The following is a 22,600-nucleotide window of genomic DNA, read 5'->3' on the forward strand; positions in this document are numbered from 1 at the left end:
CATTAATATGCTCCTCTAAATCCAAGCAATAAACCTGCTGTCCTGCACTAAGTACTTGATACTGTGGTTAGGAAGAGAACTTCTGAGAACAGTTGGAGCCCCCAGGCAAGAATTCTCAGCTCCCAATGCCTTCTCAACAGAGACCTTCTTCCAAATACACATTCCCCACAGTAGCTAAGAAAAGAGGAGGCTTGTCTAACAGAGGCTGAAAAAAAACAAAACCTCAGTCTGGTGCACACAAACTGCCTCCAGAACATGGTGTCATAGAAAAAGGCCCTGTCATTCAAAAAAAAAAAAGCTATTTAGTTATAATAGTAATTCTTTTTAATATTCATTTTAAAATGGAGATCTTCTTACAGCAGCCAGTTTGATGTGTGTTGGGAAAGACGCTCTCCTCTTGGCAATGCATCATCAGAATCACAGAACAGCCAAGAGGCCCAACAGCAATAAGCAGAAACGCACTCTTCACTATTTAGAGTAGCAGCCATGTTAGTCTGTATTCGCAAAAAGAAAAGGAGGACTTGTGGCACCTTAGAGACTAACCAATTTATTTGAGCATAAGCTTTCGTGAGCTACAGCTCACTTCATCTGATCCACAGCTTATGCTCAAATAAATTGGTTAGTCTCTAAGGTGCCACAAGTACTCCTTTTCTTTTTACTCTTCACTATACGGACTTTATACCCCTGGGAAGACTGGAGAATATGGATGCAGGAGCAGAGACAAGAGAAGGAGCTTGTGGGGCAAGTCCATTTAGGAACAGGTTTGCCCCCTTGGAATGGGTGTAACTTGCACCTACAAAACTTGCAACTGTATTTTTTCAGCAGTGACTGAATTGGGCGAATTGATCGAGGTACCTTTTTAGGGGACAAACCTGAGGAACTGTCCCAGATTGAGGTGGCTGTCAAGGAGGTTTTGAAACAAATTGATAAATTAAGCAGTAATAAGTCACCAGGACCAGATGGTCTTCATCCAAGAGTTCTGAAGGAACTCAAATATGAATCTATGGTATGTAACCTATCGCCTAAATCAGACTCTATACCAGAAGACTGGAGGATAGCTAATGTAATACTGATTTAAAAAAAATGCTCCAGAGGTGACCCTGGCAATTACAGGCTAATAAGCCTCGAGTCCCAGGAAAATTGGTTGAAACGATAGTAACACACAGAATGATCAGATACATAGAGGAGCAGGATAGATTCGGGAAGAGTAAATGCAGCTTTTGCAAAGGGAACTTGTGCCTCACCAGTCTATTAGAATTCTTTGAGGAGGTCAACCAGCATGTGGACAAAGGTGACCCAGTATGCTTGGACTTTCAGAAAGCCTTTGACAAGATCCCAAACCAAAAGCTCTTAAGCAAAGTGAGCAGTCATGGGATTAGAGGGAAGGTCCTTTTGTGGATCAGGAACTGGTTAAAAGACAGGAAACACAGTTTAAGAATAAATGATCAGTTTTCACACTGGCATATTGTAAACAGTGGGGTCCCCCAAAAATCTGTACTGGGACCAGTGCTGTTCAACATTCAACATAAACAGACCGGGAAAGCGGTAAACAGTGAGGTGGCAATGTTTATAAAGGATATTCAAAATTAGTCAAGACCGTTACTTCCAAAGCTGACTGTGAAGTGTTACAAAAGGATCTCACAAAACTGGGTGAGTGGGCAACAGAATGGTAGAGGAAATTTAATGTTGATAAATGCAACGTAATGCATATTGTATCGCTAGGATTATTTTTTGCCATACAGTCTAAATTAGCTGTTATCACCCAAGAATGATCTTGAAATCATTGTGGATAGTGGTCTGAAAACATCTGCTCAATGTCCAGCGACAATCAAAAAAAGCGAACAGAGCTGGGAAACATAAAGAAAGGGATAGATAATAAGACCGAAAATACATTGCCTCTATATAAAACCATAGGACACCCACACTTTGAACACTGTGTGCAGATTTAGTCACCCCATCTCAAAAAAAGATATTAGAAGTAGAAAAGATATGGAGAATGGCAACAAAAATGAGGAGGAGTAGGGGACAACTTCCATACGAGGACCGATTAAAGAGACTGGGACTGTTCAGCTTGGAAGAGAGACGACTAAGGGGAGATATGATGGAGATCTATAAAAGTGATGAATGGTGCGGAGAAGGTGAAAAAAGAAAGTGTTATTTACTCCGTCATGTAACACAAGAACCAGGGGTCACCCCCAAGGAAAATAAAAGGCAGCAGGCTTTAAACACACACAAGGAAGTACCTCGCACAGCACACAGTCAAACCTGTGGAACTTACTGCCATGGCATGTTGTGAAGACAAAAAGTGTAACTGGGTTCAAAAATAATTAAATAAGTCCATGGAGGACAGGTCCATCAATAGCTATTAGCTAAAATGGTCAGTGATGCAATCCCATGCTCTGAGTGTCCCTAAACCTCAGACTGCCAGAAGCTGGGACTGGACAACGGGGATGGATCATTTGATAATTGCCCTATTCTGTTAATTCCCTCTGAACTATCTGCCACTGGCGGAAGACAGAATACTTGGCTAGACGGACCATTGGTATGACGCAGTATGGCCATTCTTATGTTTTTCCCTACTGCATTTGAATGTAGATTCTAACTAGAGGCCCAATGTGCCTTCTTTGTACCCCAAATTCATGGAGATTGGCTACACGATGTACAGCGCAGTCATGTGAATTTTAATGAACACCAATGTTTTGTGCACTAATTCTTGTAGTTACTTAGTGCACATTAATACCGTTTGAAATGGTATTGTGCTAACATGCACTAGGAAACCTTTAGTGTGTGCCAGCAGGATTTACAGGGGCTAGTTAGTGCATACCTTGATGTGTATTTGAATTCACACCCCACTGGTTTGCATTGCCTCACTGGGTAGACAAGCCCATTGACTGAGATTGTTAACACCCATTAACTCTTGCAAAAACAATGCAATCATTTAGTTACGTCTCAGTCATACACAAACACTGTCTTATAACTTCTTTGCAATAAAATAATAGGTTTGGGGTTTTTTGCATTTAATGAGGGTGGATTTCTGAACCCTTTTGACAAGCTTGTTGGATTTGACATTAGCTAGAAAACCATAGAAGGATTATCCTGGAAGAGACCATTTTCTATGGCAAATGACAAGGCTCTGGCAGTTACTGTAATAGTGAATTAACCGGTGCAGAAATGGGACTAAACAGAATAGCTTCACAACAGCTATAATTTTGCCTCTGCTTTCAGCTTCATCGTGGTAGCGATGGGGAAAAAAATCACATCACAAAGGTCACCACATGGATTTCTCCTGGAAGGGGAAAAGCATTACAGCAATTTCCAAAAGCACGCTGTCGAAGGACGGCTGTCTCAGCTGCACGTGTCTTTGTGGGGGGAAGGGAGAGGGAGTAGGAGACACACATCTGGGAGCGTCTTGGGGACAAATCCCATATCATGTGCACAGCCGATCTATGCGTTAGGGAGGTTCATCGAGATGGGATGAAGACTAGAAGATTTTGCAAAAAAAATATGCTGGTTTAGTCAAAATGACATTTACTCATTGGAAAATTGTTTCAAATCCACATATGGTACCTGGTTCCCACCCCCAAAACACACCACTTGTGTGGCGGGGGATGGGGGGAGGAGCCTGCGCGCCACACAGGTTACATCCCCTGGTGCGCCAGATCAGCTGTGCTGGCTTGGTGTTGTGAAAGAGTGGTGGAACCAAGGCTTAGCCCCTTCCCCACCGCTGCCCACCCCTGTGCCAGAGAAGCGGATCAGCACCTCCTGGAGCCAAGCAAGCTCCATGCAAGAGAGTAATCAGGCAGAAAGGAGCCCTCAGCCTTGTTCACGACGACAAGGGGACCATTGTAACATTTACAAATAAGAATTGCAACTGAAGTCAATGGAACTATGGTGATTCCCACCACTGTGTGTAGCTATTCCCAAATGACCAGTCGGAAGCAGCAGAGAGTAGTTGGGAAAACTTTGAGCCTCCTTCTGTGATACTGTAACACATTTATGGCATCTGTCACAACAGCATACCTGCCTTCTGTGTAGTATTAGCTACTTTACACGGAAGCCAAGACATCTAGATTTTAAATCAGACTTTGGTAGAAGACTGCTAGAAAATGGCCTGGAATTAATCATCATCAGAATTATGGCAGCCCCAAGAGGCCCGAACTGAAATCAGAACCCCATTGTACTAGGTGCTGTGCTGAGATTGTATTCTTTCCAAGGTAGGGACTACCTAAACCAGGGATGGGCAAACTATGGCCCATGGACCGGATCCAGCCCGCAAGCCACACCACGTGGCTCGGCCCCGGCACACTGGCCAGGGCATCAGGTCGGGGGCCACACCACACGGCTCCCGGAAGCCGTGGCATGGCCTTACTCTGGCTCCTAGGCACTCCAATGGGAGCTGCAGGGGTGGTGCCTGTAGAGGGGGCAGCGTTCAGAGCTGCCTGGCCGCACTTCTGCATAGGAGCCAGAGAAGGGACATACCACTGCTTCCGGGAGCTGCTTGAAGTAAGCGTCGCTTGGAGCCTGCGCCCCCCGAGTCTCTACCCCATGCCCCAACCCCCTGCTCCAGCCCTGATCCTCCTCGCACTCTCCAAACCCCTTGATCCCAGCCCGGAGCACCCTCCTGCACCCCAAACCTCTCATCCCCAGCCCCACCCCAGAGCCTGCACCTGCAGCCAGAACCTGCACCCCTGCCCCAGCCCTGATCCCCCTCCTGCCTGCTGAACCCCTCGGTCCCAGCCCAGAGCACCCTTCTACACCCCAAACTCCTCAACCCCAGCCCCACCCCAGAGCTCACACCCCATCCCGCACTCCAACCCCTATTTTGTGAGCATTCATCGCCAGTCATACAGTTTCTATTCCCCGATGTGGCTCTCAGGTCAAAAAGTTTGCTCCTGACCTGAACAGACATAGGACAGGAGAAAGGAAACATCATTACCCCCATTTTACAAATAGGAGATGGGGGCACAAGGAGATTGAGTGATTTTGCCCAAGGTCATGTAGAATAGCAATGGAAGAGCCAGGAATTATACCCAGCTCTCATTCGTTCCAATCTATTGCCTTTACCACAAGACCATCCGTCCTATCCAAATAATGCACATTGTGTTCAGCAGATACTATAGATGACTTAATTGTTTTTGTCTGTCTTTAACTCCTATGGACTCTGTGATAAAATTAAGGCCACTGTCACAAGATGGAGGTTGTCCTAAAAAAAGAAAAAAAAAAAAGAGAGTCTTCCAACTCTGATTTCCACCTATGTTTACAGAGCTACGACGATGACATAATGGTGTGTTCAATGAACACCCTTCTGTTCGAAATTAAAAGAAAAAACAAACTACACAGAAGGCCAGGTCATCTGAAAATAAACCTTAATTTATGTACATATTCATTATTGCAGCTTTCCCTAAATCAAAGTCTAGTAGATAACCAGGAGTTCTTTGGAGAAAAGAATTAACAGAGCAATGGAAGGAGAAACTTGTTAGATGGCTCAACTGGCATTGGAGAACCTACAGTGAGATTTCTGATTTATTACCCAAATTAGACCCAGGCAGAATAATATATTCTGTTTAATCATATGGATGTGTGTGTGTGTCCAGGATTTTTAAGCAAGAAAGAATGTTGTATGAACCAAAGCTCAGCTCTAAAATGAATGCACTAAAAAAGAATGGAGAAAGAAAGAGGGGGCACAATGGTTTACCAAGCCTATTTCTGAAGAGAGTTTGCCTCTAAACAAATGCCCTTTAGAATGAGGATCATCATCAAGGGCTCTTAACTAGTCAAGTTTCAGAGTAGCAGCCATGTTAGTCTGTATCCGCAAAAAGAGAAGGAGTAGAGGTGCCACGAGAACTCCGTTTCTTTTAACTAGTCAAGTTTCCATGTGAAAGATGAAATGGGTAAATCAGCACCTTTTCCTACCTTATCTAAAGCATCAAGGGCTTGATTTCTTAGCAACACTCCACTGACTGGTTGGAATGCTTCTTCCCCCCTCCCAGAAAGTATTATTTCAGTATAAAGAAAAGGAGGACTTCACTTCATCCTGCAGCTCACGTAAGCTTATGCGCAAATAAATTTGTTCGTCTCTAAGGTGCTACAAGTCCCCTTGTTCTTTTTGCGGATACAGACGAACATGGCTGCTACTCTGCAACCGGTTATTTCAATATGTTTTTAAAGATGGTGGCAGTAGTTCCAATGAGCGCTGCTCACACCCACTCGTCCACATTCGCGATAACTCCCTTTACGCAGGCATGCTCTGCTCAAGCAGCAGAGAATGCATTTAGTACTAGGTTCGCCAACCCTCCAGGATGGTCCTGGAGTCTCCAGGAAATAAAGATGAATCTTTAATTAAAGATGGTCATGTGATGAAACCTCCAGGAATACGTCCAACCAAAACTGGCAACCCTAGTGTCTACTGATTTAAAAAAAAAAAAGTTAAGGCGTTTTTTGTTTAACTAGAAGAAAAGACTCCACTCGGAGGAAGGGCTAAGGGTAGTGAGATGAGGTAGATAATAGGTGAGAAAGGGTAAGGGAGGATGATAGGACCCATTTGAAAAACAAAACAAAAACAAACTGCTGATGCACGGTGTGGATACAAATAGCTCAAGCAGGTAAATCGACAAAGCAAAACCGGACGGTTGTGTGTGACTAAATTAAAGGCTGATTGGTGTAACAGAGCAGTTACCTGGGCCAAACAGCTAAAAACTACCAGGTCAGGGCCAGGCAACAGTGATCCACAACCTGCTTAGGTGCCCCATAAGCCTCCTCCATGGTAGGTCTGTCTTTCAGAAACAAGGGCTGCTGCACAGCCCCCACCATGAATCATAGTCTAGAAGCGCAGCTAGAATGATCAGGGAAAATCCCTGAACGAAAGCAGTTACCACCCAGACTAACTCAAGTCTGAGAATGAGGCATTTCCCACAAGGGACTTCCTGCTCCGATTGCAGTCAGCAGCCAAACTCCCACAGACATCACAGAGTGTGGCCTGGACCTTATAGTTAGAAGCATGTCTGACAAGGAGTCCATAGCCCTCAGAAGCTCCCCCCACTTTCCTGCTCTCTCCTGGAGGGTAGTTTTCTCACCTCCAACATGCAGTGGGAGGGGTGCAGGCTATGTGGTGCTGCTGTTAATCCTACCCAGACCTTTGCAGGTTCTGAAAGCTTGACTCTAACCCTTCTTTATTTGGATGAATGGGGGAGAAAGGAGGCCCATGCATCTCAGGTCATGTAATTCCTTCCGGATATTTTCCCTGCTTGAAGGCAGATATGGAAATATCTATTTGCACTTTGAGAGGCAGTGTGGTCTAGCAGATGGAATGCTGCACTGGGACTTCGGAGACCTGTATTTATTCTCAGCTCTGCCACTGATCTAATGGGTGACTTTAGGCAAGTCAAGTCATTTGGCCTCATTTTCTTCCTCTGAAATATGGGGATAATGACCCTTAGAATCATAGAATATCAGGGTTGGAAGGGAACCCAGAAGGTCATCTAGTCCAACCCCCTGCTCAAAGCAGGACCAATTCCCAGTTAAATCATCCCAGCCAGGGCTTTGTCAAGCCTGACCTTAAAAACCTCTAAGGAAGGAGATTCTACCACCTCCCTAGGTAACGCATTCCAGTGTTTCACCACCCTCTTAGTGAAAAAGTTTTTCCTAATATCCAATCTAAACCTCCCCCACTGCAACTTGAGACCATTACTCCTCGTTCTGTCATCTGCTACCATTGAGAACAGTCTAGAGCCATCCTCTTTGGAACCCCCTTTCAGGTAGTTGAAAGCAGCTATCAAATCCCCCCTCATTCTTCTCTTCTGCAGGCTAAACAATCCCAGCTCCCTCAGCCTCTCCTCATAACTCATGTGTTCCAGTCCCCTAATCATTTTTGTTGCCCTTTGCTGGACTCTCTCCAATTTATCCACATCCTTCTTGAAGTGTGGGGCCCAAAACTGGACACAGTACTCCAGATGAGGCCTCACCAATGTCGAATAGAGGGGAACGATCACGTCCCTCGATCTGCTCGCTATGCCCCTACTTATACAGGCCCCTTAGCTCCTTTGTAAAGTGCTTTGAGATCTAGGGATGATAAACGCTGTATAACTGCTAGGCATGCTGTCTTCTTTAAGGGCCTGATCCAAAGCTCAGTGAAACCAATGCAGGCTTTTTCATTGACTTCAAGGAGCTTGGGATCATGCTCTGAAACACCAAACCTAATTCCATTATTTTAATCAGATCCTCATCCAAACTTCCCTGAATTTTGGGGATGCTCATATGTAGGGTTCCATGGGGGCCCATTGTTATTTAACAGGTTTTCAGGATTCACAAAGTAGACTCTACTTGATTACATGATTCAGAAATTGTCTCCATAGACTCACAGTGGCTCTGTAAGTTACTGTACAGAGTTTATTGCTTATTATGAAAACTACATGATAATAATTTCAATTATAAGCCTATTAGGTAGGTAATTGACAACACAAGTGTACTAAAGTTACATTCCACTTACTTCCATGCAAGTGTGCTGTGTTTTTAGGCAAGCAAAGCTGATAATCCGGGCATAAAATGATTTTATAATTAACTTCCTTTGTCTGAGTCTTTAGATTCAAACACAGTTTTGTTTAGCAGGCATTGAGCTGGCTCAGAGTTCATCTGGATTTTCCCTTCCCCTCTCGACTATCATTCCCAGAGACAGAAATTGCTCATTGTAACAGAAATCTTGCACAGCCATTGAAGAGACATTTGTTGACAACTTCACCACCAGGTATGATGAGGTCTCTTTCTGAAGCCTGGGTACAGAAGACAACTCTGACAATAACGCGGTAAAAAGGGGAGAAAGTTGATTCATATCTTGATAGAAGGCCCAATCCTGAGAAGTGCCGAGTGCTGTTCCCCACGACCCCCGACTCCTGTTGATATCCCTGGGGATCTGGGCATTCAGGATCAGGTTAGCTGTGGAGATATAAAAGCATCTCTTATTTAATAAAAGGGAAGAGAAATAATCCTTGTTTAGGGTCCTAACCTGTGATTTCAAAGGGATGACTCTCATTCACTTCTCATGGCATTGGATTGAATTAAGTGTTTATAGCATCTCAGCACAGAATAATCGCATTGCCGCAAGCTTGATTCCCCCCCCACCCGGCGTGTTCCTTGGGATAACAGAAATAATACATGAGCATCTCAAGGCACTTTACAGGCTTTAACTGATTAATATCTACCTAACCCAGGATGGCAGGAGCATTATTTTATCCAATTTACAGTTGTGTAAATTGAGGCAGAGGAGTTAAGCGATTTGCTAAAGGTCACACAGCATCTCTGTGTAGATGCCACGAATAGAACCCAGGAGTTCTGGCTCCATGTCTCTCTGACCACTAGGCAACATAGCTTCAAAACAGAAAACATAGCAGGGCTAAAACATACACAGCTGGGTGGTTCTGCACTGTCTGCTACCAAATATGTGCAATATGTGAAAGAGCAATGGGAGTGTCTGAATGAAAAGTAGCACATTCCCTTATTTTGTGGCATGAAAAGCGAAGTTTTCAAGATGTGGCCTCTTGGCTGTTCTTGCAATTCTAGTTATGGTACCCGGTGAACTGTCCATACACACTACTGTGTATGCAACACTGGGTACACAAAATTGAGGCTTCTCTGAAAATTTGCCTCAGAGATTACAAATAGAGAGCTGTACAAATAATGGATTTTTCAGTTTGCTGGCAATTTCACAAAATTTGAAAAAAGTTTCAGGTTGAACCAAAGTTAAAAAAAATTGGGGAAATTAAACCTGAAAAAACGTGTTTTGGATCAAACTAAATATTTTGTTTTCATGTTGATCATTTTTTAACTTTAAAAAAAGGAATTTTCACAATGAAAAAAGTCATTTCAAATCAAATAAATTCATTTTGAAAGTGCAACATTTATGGATTTAATTTATTTTATTGTTTTGGCCAAAAGGATTGACTGGAATTGACACAAATGCATTAAATGGGTCACTGAATCTGCATTTTTTGCTGAAAAAAAAGTTTTGGTCGAAAAACCTGCCCGGATCTACAAATATACAAGTAGATTTCATAGTCAGGTTGGAGGAGAGGGGGAAATGGTGATACTTCCCCAGCCCTGTCTTTGGTGTGCATTTCTGCTGCTGTGTACTGCAAAAGCCCTGGGATGCATTAACCATTTGATTAAAATGAAGTCAATGGAGTAAGTCAAGGTAATGGTAAACAAGTGACAACGCTCAGTGGTCAAAACTGCGAGTTAGGAATGCATTATGGAGACTGTCCGTATTAAAGTTTTGCCTGTTAGCTGAACTTGGTACCAGTATCGTAGGTAGGAGTTAAACATGGAGGAAAGAAAAAGAAGTGTTTTTCAACTCAAACCCGGCTCCAATCTAAAAGTCTGCTCAATGTTCCAGAGTAGCTTGATGTTTTTGCTGAAGTAGCAAAGTACTTAAGGTAACATTACTGAGTGTCACCAGATGGTGCTATTATGCATGTTTCAAGTTTACTTTAACTGAATGTATAGGAAGGTGGATCTTGGAGAAATGCTTGTTGTTGGCTGGGATGGCTTCTTTCTGGAAGCTAAGAATATCATCAGTAATAGTCTGTGCCTTTCCTGAACCTTAATGTCTGGAATACATTAGGTTTAGAGCTGTTGCAAAAAACAGTATTTACAACCTGGCATGCAGACAAGAACATCACATTTAACAACGTTGGAATCTAAAACAATCATCATTAAGTTTCAGAGTCAGCACCCCATGTAGAAGAATGGGGCAGCTTGTAGCTCTTACACTTCAGCTGAAGACAGACCCTTTTAAAGTCTTTCCACCCCCTTGCCCTATCTGGCCAGGAGAACAGAGTGGGTCTGTTTTCCCAGCTCTTGGTAACCAGTGACCCTCCAAAGATCAAAGGAAAAGAATAATGAATTTGCTGCTCAGCAGATCCATCACAATAGATTACGGACTGTATCATCTCCAGAAATGCATGACTATCTGGCTCAAGGACTGGGCAAGTAGAACTGGCTTGATAATGGCTGGGTTGAAGTGTAGACTCCCACCACTGCTGGGTGTGTCCAGTGCCCTCCAATTCTCTGCAGCGTAGTGCCGCCAGGGACAGCTGTTTGGCATCTAGCTCTCACATCTACTTTTTGTGAACAGGGCAATGGGCCTTCACTGCAGCATATATTTTGGAGGGGGAGGGGCACAGAAGGGGACGGGAAGGGTTAGATCTTTCCCCCCCGCCTTCTACTATCCCCACACAGTTCACAGTTGATCGTTTCCTACTTTTTCAAATTACTCATGACCATTCCTTTAAAATAATAAAAAGGGAACACATCAACCATGAAGTAAGAAAAATAGGAAAAAAGGCACCTTCAGGATGCCTTTTAGCATACAGAGGAGCATTAAGTAAAACAAATTTTATCAAAATAGCAGCTTCGAACTTTCAAACAGAGATGCTTCCCTAATGAAAGCCTTTGACTCTCTTTAAGCTTCAAATCTTTAGTTAAGGCAGATTATTGATTTGCTAGACACTGCCAGACTCACTATATGTTTAAAGGGTATCTGTCCTCATTCTAGTTGTTAGTAGGCATAAGTGGAATAAAAGATAGATGGGAATGAGGTCTTGCTTATAAATCTTTGTAACATGTTTTCAAGCTGCCCACCAAACCAGACACTGCAATTTCTTTTATGTTTAATACAGCAGCACCTAAGGATGACAATCAGGTATCCTGGCCCCCATTCTTCTGGGTGCAGTACACACAGAACTAGAGGTGAGTGAAAATCAATGTCCATCCTCTGGGAAATTTGTTTTCATCCAAAAAGCTGAACTGCCCAAGTTTTTCCAGAGAAAAGATCTAATTTTTTTTAATTAAAAATATCCACACACAATGTTTTGCCATTTCTGAGCTGAAACATTTCATTTTGAGCCAGTTCAGCATTAAGTGGCATTTGATGATGGGGTGCCTCATGAGAGTTGTAGTTTGAATGCATTTTGCCCCCATTCTCTCATATAAGCCAAGCATCCTAGCTGGACTACATTTCCCATCATGCCCAGGTAATCATGTGACTCCCATGATGCACTACATACCTTAGTCAGAGCGGAGATTGTGGTGCATCACGGGAGATGTAGTCCATAGCAGCATGGCCCAATAGGGGAAAATAGAGGGCATTCTACAGCTCCCTTGTGGCACCACAGCACCAAAGGAGTTGCAGTTGACTGTAGGTATTTTTATTCATTCATTTATTTTCTTAATGGAACACTGACAAATTTCACCAAAATCAAAATTTTCCCTCTGAGAATTTTGATTCTTTAGAAACTGCATTTCCCACTGGAAAATCATCAACAGAAAATTCTCAACCAGCTTCACAAGTAACATCCAGACAGTCACTGCTTCAGCCAGCTCACAATCTAAGATTTTGACAAAACACACTAGATGAATAGCAGACAAATGGGGACAGAGGAAGGACGACAACGAGGTAACAGTGGAGACCACTGCATATGCATAACTTAGTCATAACAGTGATCTTAGTAGTCACAACTTCAGTGCCAATGATGACAAGAGTGATGTTTTGAGGTATTGCACAATCAAAGTCTATGCGAGCTTCCCCATTCACCCCAATTTTGAGCTGCAGCACTGCCTGGTGTTCCAGCCCAAGACTACTGACAGTTCTGTCCATTAAATCGGGTCAGACTTTTTCCATGGAGACCTTTTAATTTTTGATGAAAAATAACATTTTCATCTAAATCAACATGTTTTGAAAAATGTGATTTTCATGATATTTCATTTTAAAATAAATGAAACAAAGCATTTTGAGAATGTCAGAGTGTCCCGTTTTGACATTTTTTTTTATTCTGAAACCATTTTTTGGAAATTGTTTGAAATGATATTCATTTTAAAATAAACAAAAATTTAAAAGGAAGACGTTCAAAATGGTTGAATCAGAAAAAATGTTTTGATTTCATGGAAACCAAATGCTATGAGTGACCCAAAACAACTTTTTATGGAATTTCATGGGAAATCTTCATTCCCCTTCCTTTCAGGAACAGACAAAACATTAATCCTAGAATTTCCTGTGAAACCAGAAATCAGATTCTCAGCCTGCTCTACTGTCTGACTGCTGATTTGAGGCACTCAAGTTTCACCTTGTGAACCTCATCTACTTCTGCCCAGTTTACAATCTTCTGATACGAGTACCCCTGGCTCTTCCAGCTCTGAACCCCGCATGAGTAGAGACTGAGGAGGACTGACGAATTGTGGTGAAACATTACATGGTTTTGCAGTCCACAGCAAAAAGGAACCAAAATGACACCAACCCATTCATGCTCACCTGTGGCCAAATCTGTGCCATGGCATTTGACTGTTGTTCCATGGAATCAATACAACTCCAGGCTGCACTTGATACTCTGAGCAGCCCAGCAACATGGCTTTAGCCTGTAGTCTTGGCAGCAGTCACATCAAGTTTTGAAGCCCACATGGGGACGTGCAGCCCTTGCAACTTGGCTCTAACCCTCGAGAGGCAATAAATGGGCAATGGGGCACTGAGCAAACAACAGCGACTGCACATATGGGGCAACACGCTGCCTGTCCCATCACAGGAAGATGCCCTGAACTGGGGAACAGCAGGAATACACACTTGCTCCTTGCAATAATTCTGAGAGTGAGCCGGGGGCAGCAATGAGAGGGGCGCGGTGGCCGCACCCACTGCTACAGTTGAGGAGTGGAAATATTGGCAGCACAGCTGATCTTCATGCTGTCCACTTGTTTTGATGGGGAAGCATTAAGGGATCCCTTCCAATGCAGCCCTTTCATAAAAATAAAGGGAAGGGTAACCACCTTTCTGTATACAGAACTATAAAATCCCTCCTGGCCAGAGGCAAAATCCTTTCACCTATAAAGGGTTAAGAAGCTAAAATAATCTCACTGGCACCTGACCAAAATGACCAATGAGGAGACAAGATACTTTCAATGCTGGGGGAGGGGGGGGGGGAGAAACAAAGGGTCTGTCTGTCTGTGTGATGCTTTTGCCGGGAACAGATCAGGAATGCTCTTCAGAACTCCTGTAAAAAGTTAGTAAGCAATCTAGCTAGAAATGCGTTAGATTTTCTTTTGTTTAATGGCTGGTAAAATAGCTGTGCTGAATGGAATGTATATTCCTGTTTGTGTGTCTTTTTGTAACTTAAGGTTTTGCCGAGAGGGATTCTCTATGTTTTGAATCTGATTACCCTGTAAGGTATTTACCATCCTGATTTTACAGAGGTGATTCTTTTACTTTTGCTTTCATTAAAATTCTTTTAAGAACCTGATTGTTTTTTCATTGTTCTTAAGATCCAAGGGTTTGGGCCTGTGTTCACCTATGCAAATTGGTGAGGATTTTTACCAAACCTTCCCCAGGAAAGGGGGTATAGGGCTTGGAGGGATATTTTGGGGGAAGACGTCTCCAAGTGGGCTCTTTCTCTGTTCTTTGTGTAACACTTTGGTGGTGGCAGCATAGGGTTCAAGGACAAGGCAAAGTTTGTACCTTGGGGAAGTTTTTAACCTAAGCTGGTAAGAATAAGCTTAGGGGGTCTTTCATGCAGGTCCCCACATCTGTGCCCTAGGAGTTCAGGGTGGAGAAGGAACCTTGACAAGCCCTTAGAAGACCCCTTTGTACAAATTCTCTTTATTCTACTGCGCTGCCTATACTGAATCTTAATGCTTTGCACAGACCATTTCCTTTATTTTTCCCCTTCCCTGACCTCTCTTTACCAGCCTGTCCGTCCTTTGACCACGAGCTCCTAAGGGCCAGGACTCTTTCTTCTTGCGCATCTGAAGAATGCCCAACACATGGTGTCTGGCCATATGCTACTGCAAATTAATAATGTCTACTAACAAAAATACCCAAGGGGCAGAGTGGCAATATTGGAGTACTTTAAGAAGGTATTTTAGCTTTTTATTAAAGCTTGGTTTTACAGACTATGCTGAATTTTCATCCAAATCCATGAAAACTTTCGATTTTGCTCAGTCAATTTTAACCATTTCCACAAGATTTTGCCCAAAGTGGCAAAAATGTTCACTCTGGATCATATTCACAAATACATAATTAAAAAGCAGTTTTCACGCACAAGTAGTTGATAGTTTCATGCAGTTCTGTTCAGAGGTATAGTATTACCTGTCGTCATCTGACTGCTGCGTGGCACAGACCTTGAAATTTCAACCCCTTCTAATTTGGGAAGCACACATCCCTGCACACATACAAAAAACAGAAATGGAAAGGCAAAAGGCTTTTGGGCTACAGAGAGATTTTGATTCTTTCAGTGTGTGGTCTACAAGGTGGCAGATTCCCCAAGATGCAGATCAGCATATTCAAAGTAGCAGAAGACAGACTACAAGCGCTAATTGATGAGACATTGCGGTAAAAATGCTGCAACGTAGGAAAATCTTTCAGTGACAAAAAGGTATAGCAGATATCAATCCTATAGACGAAAGGCTGCCATATTCTATAGCAATTGCCCCAAACAGTAGCAGATCACACAAAGGCTAATGGCCCATTGACTCACATGGGAGCTCTAGGTGCTAGGCGCATCAGAAAACCATGCCTAAAGGGCATAGAACCTGATCTTGCTCCCTCTGAAGCGGACCCCAATTTGCACAATGTGGTGCTGACTAAGCACACCAACTAGGTGCATAATTGTGAACATGACGTCCCCTAACAGGTCTGAAAATCTGGCCCTTTTGCAGTGAGGGGGGGGGGGAAGGTGTAGGAAGAATATTTAATGTAGTTGGATAATTTTCAAAGAGGAGATGCATGCGAGGAGCAGTATGTGGAATCACATCCCCTCCCACGACTTTCTGCTTGGCTTGTACTGAGCATGCTCAGTACCACTGCTGAAGCCAGCTGCCCTCACTCTGTCCCCTCCCACTATTGGCAGCCTCCGGTCTTCTCTACAACAACCTCTTTAGGTTATTTGACAGTTTACAGAACTATCATGGTTATGGGGCTCGCTGCCTTTCTGTCCTCCTCCTGCTCTCTGAGAGGGCTCACCTCAGGTTTGGGGCCTCTTGCCTTTACCCCTTGGGATAGGCTCGAGAGTCTTCCACACCTAGAGTGGGACCCAAGTATGTTACCTGCTTAGCACCCTGCAGATCTGATTGTTTTTTCCCCTTTGGGAACTTGTAACTCTTGATATATTGACCCACAGTCTCCTTAAAAACAAAAGTTATATTTGGCAATTGGAACAAGATTTTAAAACAACCTGTATGCATTTCTGTCTTACCTACAGTACTACCATCCCATAATGACAACCTAGAAAGGATCGTCCTCTTCAGACACCCACAATGGGTTCTGTTCTCCGAGTGTCTCAGACTGGTTTCTCTCTCCTGAATTCCCTAGAACATTCTTTTAATTGTACCAGGGTTCTGTACCCTCCAGGAGTTTTCTTGAAGTGTTGGTGGCCCTCCCTGGTCAAACTGGTTCTGTAGACCATCCTGGTGATGCTAACTAATTGTCTGATATATTCTATCCACCAGAAGACATTAGGTGCACACACGGTACTTCATTACAACTGCACTATTCTTACGGAGTTACCCGATAGATCTTTCGCCAGATAATTGTATCAGTAATGGTGACAATACTAAAAGATTAAAACCTATGAGAAAGGACTAAGACTCACTCCTTTTCCAGTAAGAACAAGATGGACTTTGTGGTGTTAATTGCTACGTTTCAATTTAAGAAGGGGCTTGTTAAAATTGATTTAGAGAGAGATAGATTAATGCACCATCCAATAACAGGTAAATTAAAGCATAATGTATAGATTTTATCATTTGTTAGGAAAGAGTATAACTGACACTGGCAGACCAAGTACCAGCTCATGCCAAAGCCCCTAGGTTCCACTGAACACTGACAAATACATAGCTGGAGACCAGTCTGGCCAACTGGTGTGAATATTGTTAAAATAGGTATTAGGTTTATAACAATGTATTTAGACTTGATGAAATGCTTGAGGGATGTTGCATGTAATGCTCTGACTTATAACATCTGTAACCCATGGAATCAGGTCATATTTAGAGTTTGCATTGTAAATCTCTGCAGCTGTGCAACTCAAACAGGAAAGCAGCGTTAAGTGCTGCTTCTGAACGCAAGAAGGCCCACTGAACCCAAACGAGCCACTGTGAAACATTAAGGACAAAGACTTTGTTGATTGCCCTTAGCTCCCAGAAGAGAAGATAGGAGCAGTTACTTGTTCCATCAGTTTGAACTCTGGTGGAAAGGAATAACAATCCTTTAACTGACCAGAAGGAACAGTATCACTATGCTGCTTGGAATTTGGAGAGGGCAATATTTCCAAGCATAAGCAAGGGATCCCCAAGCTGCTTAGCTTTCTGTGTCCTCTAGAGGACACAGAAAGCTTGCATATTGCAGCAGTTTGTTACAGTCTTAGGTTCCAAAAGGTAACTTATTTGCATGTGTTTGTTTAGCTCCTTTAACCTTGTGAACAACTCATTTTTTCTTTTTGTTAATAAAATGTTTAGTTAGTTCATTATAGGGACTGTCTATAAGTGTTGTCTTTGCTGGGAGGTCTAAGGTGCAATTGGCCTGGGGTAAGTGACTGGTCCTTTGGGACTGGGAGTAACGTGAATATGGTTCTATTTTGTTGATGTAAGGGGACCATCTATCACAAGGGCAAGTTTGCCTGGGTGGCAAGATAGACCGTAGTACCCAAGTGGACTGTTTGTGATTACACGGTTAGGCTGTTATATAGTGCCTGACGAGTTCACACTTGTGACTTGGTTGGTGAAACCTAAGTATAGAGCACGCAACTAGTTTGGGGTTTGTGTGCTGCTTCTTGACAGTCTGCACTCGGGCTCGTGAGCTACTCCAGACAGCTTGTCACTAACATTCACCTGGAAATTTCTTAACGAAGCAGAAAGCACCTGGGATAGATTACAAGAGAGTAAGCTGTCATGGAAGGTTGAATGGTTCTTGGGATATACAAGCTATAATATTTGCATCTGTGGGTTATCAGATTGCAAGCTGGTCCAGATTTAGTGATCACTGCTATGTCTAGTGACCCATATGAAATGGTTTTAATCCAGTTTGTGTTCAAACGGTATGCACATCATAACTGGCCTACTTACTGGTAATCACAGCAAAGAGTGGTTCGTTGGCCTACGGAATTCTCTCTCAACCCATGAGGTGGGACCTGTACAACACAAGGCCCTAAGGATTTCCAGACCGTGTCTCTTCCAGCTGCCAAAAGCACCACCGGAGATGTCTCTCTCACCTGACTATACCTCATCATGAGGATGCAATAGAGAGAGATGAAGATATTGTCATTGCACAAATCACTGCTACAACTCAAGGAGTGGCCACAGTCTAAGAGTGGGCAACAGCTAGAAGAGAAGACATGGTACTTCAGGACTCAAAGACAGACATAGTTAATAGATGGCCTTAAAAGACAATGACACCGCATCACTTCTAACAGTATAGACGAGTATCACATGATCGGTCCCTTGTAAATGAATGGATTTTGAGAACTGATTGTCTTGTTGTGCTTACACGTTTGAGAAAACAGTTGATTCACTGGCACATGAAGAACATCTGGAGATGTGTCTAACCAAAAGACAATTGTGACAAGATTTCTGGTGGCCAGGAAAGGACAAGCAAGTTCAGGGGGTAATCAAGAACTTCCTGGCTTATGCTAGTAGTAATAAATCACAGAAAACCTTCAGTATCCCTCTTGCTCCATTTGACTATCCCAACTGACCACAGGAGAAACAGGCTCTTGACAGAATGGGACCATTTGAGGATCATCCGGTTAAACAAAGATTTGCTGTAGTAATGGCAGACTATCATTCAAAGTGGTCACAAATTACCTTCAGTGGTAAGGTTACCATTGAAATAATGATTCGATTCAGGTCATCAATCTTCACCAGAGAAGGATTTCCCAAGAAACAAGTAACGATCACTGGAATAAAACTGACCTCCACTGAAATGCAGCAATACTTCAGTTGTAATGGTATAAAGCACAAAATGGTTTCTTCATACAGAGAGCTAATACTCTAGTTGGGAGAATGAACAGACTGGTGAAAGAAAGTTTGCAGCTTACCAGTTTGCAAGCAGGACCATGGAAAGAAGCATTACATGAAACACTGTTTGCCTACAGGACCACTCTACACTCAACAGGAGTATTACCCTTTGAACCATTAAGAGGGAACAAGGCCAATAGATGACTTACTATCTGTCAAGGTCTTACATCAGGGCAATGGAGTCTGCCTAAAAGTGGGGAGGCACAAGGCCCTGCACCTCCTCTTCCTCCCAAGCCTCCACCTAAGTCAAAAGCTGGAGCCGGGTTGGGACCTGCTGTTGGGCAGGTGGAGGGTCCTCAGCTTCCCATAGCTGCCTGTCTTACCTTGACCCAGTTCTGGCTTCTGACCTGGCCTGGGGACAGGGCCAAAGAGCTGCAGCTGGGCCACGATAAGAGCAGCCCAGTCAGCTGTAGGGAGCCACAGACCCTCCACCTGCCCTGGGTGGGAGTCCCGAGGTCATGAGCCAGGGGCTGCGCTCAGCCTGCAGTCCAACAGGTGGAGGATCTGCAGCTCCCACAGCTGCTCAGACTCCCCAGGCTTGGCTCCAGCTCCTGGCCTGGTCGGGGGCGGGAAGAGGATGGGCAGAGGACTGGGCAAAAAGTAGGAGAGCCATGGCCCCTTGACTTCCCTGCCTTATGTTTCCCCTTTTGAACCAAAAACCTTCTGATGAAACTATTCAAGAATGGGTTTATCCTGTTTGTTCTTAACACAGACAGCATGTAGATCTTAAGAAAGGTATTAAACCTCAAGTTCCAAATTGGAGATTTTGTTCATTTGAAGTTGCCATACAGAGTCAAAAGGATGGTTCAAGATATTCGTGTCCTTTACAGATAACAGAAATCCAAGGAGATTCTGCTGTATTAAGAGATGGAAAGAAACTGAACATTTCAAGATTGTCCACAGCTCATCAGAGAAAGCTGAAGAGCAAGCAGATTTCTACTGTGGACCAGAGAAGGATTCCTTTGATAGTGATGATGAACAATCTATGATAGGGGGAAAGGTTCCACAGTGAAGTTTCATTTGTGCCTCTCCAGGTGTGAGGAGAAGTGTGAGATAAAAGAAACTGCTAAGAGATAGGAGAACTTTGTTGTACAACTTTAAACAGTCCCTTTCAAACTGTCAGTGGAGTCTGATAACAGTTATCCTACGGGGGGGGGGGGGCGGGGTCTGGACAGGAATGAACACGTTTTCTGAAACACTTCAGAACCCCCCATCCCCAACAACATTGGCAATGAAAATGACCAATTTAGGAGGGAACCCAGAAAGAAACCCTTCATTGCTTTGAAGGCAACATGGGTGAAGCAGGTAGCTACACTAGTTTGGGTTTGTAATTTTGTTACTAGGTGATTTCCTGTAGCCTTGGGTCCAGGAACTAGAATTCCTAGGATGCACCAGAGGTAAGGTGCAAAAAAGGAGGAGGAGAGAAGAAAAGGAAAAAAAAGAAAGCATGAGCTCTGTGAAGAGAGTCTTAACTTTGCTGTTATTGAGATTCCTGAGTCTTCCCTCACAGGATTGCAGGTACAAAACCCTCTCCTATGAAAGGATGTCCCTCTGACACTCTCTCCTGCCCAAAGCTTCCTGTTACCAGCTCTCTGGGTCCCTTGAGTTTACATGTCCCACCACCACCATCCGGTTCATGTGTTCTACTGCTGTGGATTTTGCACTCCCCCAAACCCCAATCCCCTGCAGAGAAGTTGGAACAAATTGCCTTCTGTCATCCTAATGTTCTAGTTCTATTCTAGACTAGCAACAGGCCATAATGACTGTATTTCAAAGACAGACATATTGGTTCTGCTCACCTATGTCACCACCACTTGAAACTTCAGTCCATTCACCTCCATGTTGGACAACTGAGAAGGCAAAAATCAACCTTACCATCAAAATGGAGTTTGCAGCTTGATAAAGATACAGACAGTTCAGAATGTCAAAACAGAATTCGTAAATTGTACGCAGACAGATTCCCTCAGTTCATCACAAAAGAGACAGTAAAAATGACAGCTGAAACAAAACATTGTGATCTTATCAAGATGAAATGTTTCAATAAAACTGAAACAGAAAGTGGGAGAATGAAGCAAACTACAACTCCCCTAAGGCACCGTAACAGCATTTCTGAATAGATATATTCCATATTTGACTATTCATGCAAAGTTGGATTTTTCCAAACCAAAACATGGTTTTCATCTAGGTTTTCCATGGGGAGCAAACCCATTTTCCTACCAGCACTACTTGTAATGCTGTGGCCCATGCGCTGCTGATGCTGTGGCTAAACAGAGAATTGTGTTTGTGCAGAATTGTTGATCTGGTACAGTCCAGCAGCACTAAATTAGACTTTATTCTCCTTTTGTGGGATACTAGTAACTCCCCACGATTGAGTCATCCAATGGAATTAGACCCAGGACCTCTGGATCTAAAAAGCACGAGTCTCATCTGTTGGAGACAAAAGAACAACTCCACTAGTTGGAAGGCAACAGACGACAAATGTCTTACATAGTCCAGCCACTAGAGGGGGTACAAAGACCTACACACTCACAAACATGGGCTACACACTCCCTCTGGGCGGGGAAGTTCATTGGGAGGTTCACAGCAGTTCAAATCCCCTTACAGGCCCTCCCTGCTTGTAGATTGCTGATAGAGTGACCAGACAGCAAGTGTGAAAAATCAGGACGGGGGGGGGGAGAAGGGTGTAATAGGACTGTATGTAAGACCAAGCCCCAAATATCGGGACTGTCCCTGTAAAATCAGGACATCTGGTCACCCTAATTGCTGAGGAAGAATAAAGTAAAGTACTTTAAAAACATTGAGAGACACAAAAGAAACTCACTGCAGTGTAACCCTGTGCCAAAGAGCTAGGATCATTCTTAAACAAATAAATGGGGAAAGTGAAATGAGAAAGCCATACCAGGAAAACATTCTGCAGGTGGGTGGGTGGGTGGATGGAGCTTCTCTCTTCCAGTTCTTCATTCTTGTCCTTCTTGTCTCTTTGAGCTCATTAATATACTTTGCTTCATTAAATCACCCCATCAGAATTAATGCCTCTTGGCTTAGGTAATGCATTCCCCCACATTCACAGTCACTGTCGCTGGAACGACATAGGAAAGGTCTTGGCTTGCCTTATAAAAATTAAAACCAAAGTTTAGGAGTGCTTACATTAGTCCCATCTTTGTTTAAAATAAAACAGGAAGCTTTTCCCAGTGCCCAAGCTTTTCCCTGTTGCACAGGCGCACAGAGCGTAAGATTACACAGCATTAGATTAACACCAAAACCACACGATAGATCTCAGCAGGAAGTTAGCCTCTCTCTGCCTTGATCATTCCAATCTCCTTCCAGGCATCTTTCCATCAGCCAGAATCTCAAGGGAAACGTCAGTGGAGTCTGACAGGAGGAGTCCAGCCTGCCAGGTTTTCAAAGATTTAAGAGATGTTCTTGCAATTCACCATTTAAACAAAAAACAAAAAACAAACCCACAGCCAAGGCTGCCACTCAAAGTTTTAATAGGCTAAGAATAATTGCGCTCCCAATCTATTAAACCTGTGACACACACACTATAAAGGCTTTAGGGAATAAA

This window comes from Lepidochelys kempii, chromosome 7 (genome assembly GCF_965140265.1).
Source record: "Lepidochelys kempii isolate rLepKem1 chromosome 7, rLepKem1.hap2, whole genome shotgun sequence".
NCBI classification, from domain to species: Eukaryota; Metazoa; Chordata; order Testudines; family Cheloniidae; genus Lepidochelys; species Lepidochelys kempii.